This window comes from Helianthus annuus, chromosome 3, assembly GCF_002127325.2.
Source record: "Helianthus annuus cultivar XRQ/B chromosome 3, HanXRQr2.0-SUNRISE, whole genome shotgun sequence".
NCBI lineage: Eukaryota > Viridiplantae > Streptophyta > Magnoliopsida > Asterales > Asteraceae > Helianthus > Helianthus annuus.
In genome coordinates this window covers 102863484-102869014 of record NC_035435.2, presented here as the reverse complement: position 1 = coordinate 102869014, position 5531 = coordinate 102863484, and the positions used below count along the sequence as shown (strand labels likewise).

Sequence of the window (5531 nt, the reverse complement as noted above, 5' to 3'; positions counted from 1 at the left end):
GGTTTGTTTTTTTCATTTTAACTGTTCCGTTACAAATGTGTTACAAAAAAATATAACTATTCCGTTACAAATGTGTTGCAAGCATTAAAACAAAGCAATTAAGAAGTACGTAGGAAATGCGTTGCAAATTTTGTGACACAATATTTTTGTAGGACTTGTGTTAAAATTTGCGTAGCAATTGTGTAGTAAATAGTTTCCGACGGAGCTTTTTCCAACATCAACGTTTTGTTGCAAATGCGTAGCAAATCCGAGTTTGCTACGCATTTATGACGAAAAAGCTTGTTAGAAAATGCCAAATTTCTAGTAGTGTTTTGGATGTGGGCTACAAAGATGGAACTGGTCTCCAGCTTGCTTTTGTGCAAATGTATCGGCCTTCTACAGCCCTTGTGTGGGATCGAAATTTCAGTGATCATCGTTAGTTTGTTTTGTTCACAATTTGTATAGGGCTAGATGTGAATGTACTCCTAGACAAAGGTGTTTTGTTTCTTATTTTTGGTCCCAAAATCATGTTTTGGGGATGATACGGGGGTATGCCTAGAGGTGTACAAATCGGTTTTTTTCAAAAACCGGTTTTTTTTCATCCAAAATGAAATATCCTTGCCTGTAATTGAAATTTTTAACTGAGTTAGAGTCAGGGAGAAAACTAGCGACAAAACCAAAACTTCAGGAAGTAAAATAGCTATTTTTAAAGAATTGATGCAAAACAGTTAAAACGATCAAACCACAAGGAGTAAAACGAAAGTTTACTTATAAATTTAAATAGTTTTCTTGAGTTTTATATACTTACGATTTAGCCCGTTAAATTAATTTGGGCCATAGTCCACTTAACACTCCAAGAGTCCAAGCCCGGTTCAATTAATTTATGACGAATTATTTTTTTGATTTTTCGGTTGAAGTTTGTAATTTTTAGACTATTTTCGGGTTTTGTATGTTTTTATTTAAACTCTTGTTTTTAGGTCTTGGTATATGTTAAAAGAATGTATTGTTTATATTTGTAGTTGATTTGTTGTTGCTTGAAACATAAATAGAAACCAACACTGGTCAAAAAATTATTTGGTTAATATGGTTTTAGCCGTAAGCGAAAACAAGTTTTTTACTTAGTTCGGTATTGATAATAGACCGGTTAAAAATCATTATCAAATAAACCGAATCGAATAATCCGAATAAATAAAAAACCGAGCTGATGAAAAAGTTCTCGCGGTTCTTACAACTCGAGGCGGTTCTTATTTTAGCGCAATTCTATATATATATATATTCGTTCAAATATTGTCCAATTCCAAGTCCATGAATTGTTAAGGAATATATTTATATAAATATATATATTTTTTGGTATTTGTCCATACACCCATTTATGGGTGATTTTGTATATTTTATTTATAAATATTTCCTTGTGTATTTTTATGTGTATTTGGTGTTTATACTACTTGGGAGTATTTACTGTATTTTTGAGTTCCTAAATATAGACTAATATATATTACACATAATATACACATAGCACATAATTTTGTGACTACTAAATGTATATATTTTTCCCTAAAAATATACATATTTATAGTAGTTTTAATTCTTGAAGAAAACTCTATTTCTTTAGCTTGTATTTTGTATAAAAATTAGGGAAAACCTTTGGTAAACATTCTTGAACAATTTTCGTAGAAAAAGTTTCACAAAAGTTTATATTTATGGAGGTTTTCCTATGTATCAAAACATGTGTTTATTTTCTTTTTATCATCAAAACTCAAGATTCAACAACTTAGCAAGTAAAGATCACTAAAAATCATCATACTTTCTCATGTGGTGAACTTGAAATTTCATAAAAATGTGTAGTAATTTAGATCTATACACTAAACATATAGATCTACTTAGATTCAAACTTCTTTGTAATTTTTTGTAAACTTAAATGAAACTTTATTTTATAAACTTGATCATCCATGAGTTTAGTAGGTTCAAGATCATGAGAAATCCATTTTAAACCACTTTCAAGTTCATTTTCAAAGATCTTCTCCATGCTTAAACTTGTTAGATCTAAGCTTCTAACAAGCTTACTTATGATGGATCTAATAAAAAACACAAGATCAACAACAACAACAACAACTTCATAACATACATCAAACAACACTAGAAACACTTGATTTTCTTTAGATTATGTTAGTTCTTCTTATGTTCATCTTTTAAAGTTTAGATTTCTTGATGATCTGTATAAACATGTTGATCCGCACTTATGTATATACGGATAGGCTTGTCCTATAAATACTAGTGATGTCTTGTTCATTTGTACCTTTGGATGTTAGAGTAACGAAACTCTGTCCAAGTGTTTTCGTGGGTTTATACTGTCATATCATCAATAGAAAACAAATTATAATTAGCTTGTTCTTGTCTGATCCACTCTCGTACTTGGAGCACAAGATACGAGATCTACGCAGTCAACGGTGTATCGGAATCGATCCTAAAACGAACTCACATTGAGGATAATGTTGGAGGTTAGGTCCTTATAAACTTCAAACATACTAAACTTCCATCAACAAACTCTTTAACCACAATCCATCTTCCAACATCGTGAGACAACAGGAGGGCTAGTGGGGCCCTCATGTTGACCCTCAATTTCAAGCGGAGGGGGGGGGGGTTGTGCAAAAGTTTGGAAGTTAAGGGTTTAGGATGTAACTTAGGTGTTTAAATTAGGTGTTATATGTGTTTTAGTTTTTTTAAGGGTTTTAATGTGTTTTATGACCAATACTAGCTAAATAACATTAAAACAATGCTTCTAGTTCATTTTTAGTGTTTGGATAGTGTTCAGTTGTCGGTTCGTTAAAGTGCTAAATTGTTTAATTTATAAGGTATGAAGTACTTTTTTTTGCCATGGTTTCAATCACGACACTTTACAAATTATTCTGGATGTTTAATCACTATTTCCGCATGTTATTTTAACTTGTAATGCTGAATTTCTGCAAAATTCGTTGTTTATAATGCGTTTCGGACAGGTTTTAGTGCTTATTTAGGCTTCCGGAAAGTGTTATTGTAAACCCTTGTTCTCCCACTTGTGTTTTAATATATTTTTTATGTCGGACCTATATCTAAGTCCTAAATCTATCGTTTAACTGAGTACTGAGGCTGTGCTGACACAACTTGTCTAACCGGTTTGTTTACTAGTTGTTTCGACGCAACGCCTAAATTGTTTGAAAATGCGATAAATGAAATATGTAATATGCATGATTGAAATGTATGGCATGCAAGCATATAATGTTTGTTGACGTTTAAAACACATAAATGCAGGTAAATAAATACTTATTAAAAAAGTACAGAAGATACCGTTTTCGTGCCGATTGTCACAATTTCCCCACATGTTTTTTTTTTATTTTTCATTATTTCTTTACTGAGTAAATTGTTATTTTCGATCCATGAGGTTTAGTCCAAATTGTTTCGTGCGATTTTTGTTGCTGACTTTTTCAAAATGCAAGTTTCGTCCAACTTTCAATCAACCCTCCTCCCCCAATTTTTAAATAAATTTATAACGTGGGATGTATCTTATAAGGCTGTGACATATGCAGTGGTGCCACATGTGGACGATGCGGTGGAACAAGAGATGTGTAGAGTTGGAATCTGTTGGCATGGTGTCTTCATGAAGTCGTCGACATCACAACTCCGTCAATATTAATCCAACACCAAAACCCTTCTTCCCAACACCATTGTAACATTTGTCTTCGCGGTAGTCCCAATTGTGTCATTATCTTAAGAGACTCTCAGGTGAGGGTATTCTAGATCAGGTGAGAGCATTGGTGGATGTTGTGGCGTTAATAGTGGTGTTTAGTTAGGGAAACCCCAAGGTCTAGGTAGATGAAGATCGGATAAGTTGGAAGGGATTGCAACCGGCGAGTTGAATGAAATTGACATGTTTTGAAAAACAAAAATCGCATGAAAAAATTGGATTAAAGTGGCATATTTTACCAAACCTCAGTGACGACAGTTTACTCTATTCGGCGAAAAAAATGAAAAGTAAAAAAAATATATCTGAAATAACCAGTTTACTCCTCATATAACTGACTTATTTTAACTGGGTTAAACAATTGGATAAAATTGACATGTTGAAAGTTAAAAAAAAAAAAAAAAAAAAAAATTGGATAATGTGGCATATTTTACTAAACCTAAGGGATAAACACATGTACATCAAATCAAATAAAAAATCAAAATATGAACACCCAAAGAAGTTGCTATTTGACTTTTTTAATCCCCAAACATCACCGTCCTATCTATCCGGTACCTGCCAAGCAAGCAAGCAAACCACACACTCACTCACTCTCGTCCTGTCTATCCCACCCAAAATCTGAATCATCATATGACTCAGACGCTCGCATTGTGCTAACAACAGAAGCCATGCGTTCGACGCCACACATTCACCCACTGTTAATTATTATTCATTTGATCAGGTACATTTTGTTACGAGTCAACATGTCACAGTTATAATATACATTGAAAAGGTACTCATTTATTTATGTAATTTATCAGCTCTTTAGCAAATTAGGGTAACAGGAGTGTACAGAATCACACGTGATAATGTATCCATTGACGCGTGCCATGATGGTACACATATGAAGAGGAGTTGTTTCCTTCTGACTAGTGAGTCTAGCTGAGGAGTGGGTGAATTATTCCTTATATTAGTGGGCTGTCTTTATTATTCAGGTTAAGTTGTAAGCCTATAAATCGCAGAAAACCTTGAGTAGTATTAGAATTGAAATATGAATGGATCCAAATATTCTCTCTTAATTATCTATTGTCTCTTCTGTTTCCTAAAACCGATGTATTGTTGTAAGTGCTGCAAGTAAGCAACCATGAGCTCTTTGAGTTTAGAACAGTAATTTTCAGGTTGAGTTTATGGATAATATATGCATGTTATAAAATGAATTCTTCTGAAAGGATTTGGATCTGGAGGGTTGCTTTAGAGTCATTCATTTAATAATCTCAATAATTAAGCTAGTACTAATTTATGGGAAAAATGTCTCCCAGGATCCCACATCGCTTAAGTGAAGAATACAAAGATTCAGAGAGAGTGTATATAAACAGCAGCCCAAGAAGAGATTAAGCATACCTTTCTCGGCCTTTTGGCTAAGATCAAGTGTAGTATCTGTTCTTATCAGTTTAATATCTGATATGTGGGCCATCGGCTCACTCGATATTAATCTTATTTTTTATGGGGAAAGACCCATCACAATAGCTTGCTATTGGGGTCTTTAAGCGTCGCTTTGGTGTTGCACTACTGTCAACTTGGAGGTTTTCTTTTTCTTTGGAATTGCGATAATAAAAAAAGGGGTCTTTTATTTATTTTTTTTTGCTACGGTCAAATGGAAAACAATAATAAGTCAATTTATTTTTTTTTTCAATAATTTTGGTTTTATTATTTGGGTTGGACAAGAGGGGTTCAATTTAAGGTTTTAATTGTTATTCGGTTTTCGAGAGCTATTCGTGACCGGGTTTTTTTGCGAGCAAGTGGGTTCGGTTCAGAAGGGTTGTTCAGGACTAATTTGTTTGTATTTGTTCCAACC

At 33.3% G+C, this 5531-nt stretch overlaps 1 non-coding gene across 1 annotated transcript; it reads left to right on the top strand.

The window, feature by feature from the left end:
* The first annotated feature begins 5073 nt into the window (after positions 1-5073).
* On the top strand, positions 5074-5268 carry LOC118490755. Its single transcript, XR_004890004.1, has one exon. It is a non-coding gene; the product is annotated as a U2 spliceosomal RNA (small nuclear RNA).
* Positions 5269-5531: the final 263 nt, after the last annotated feature.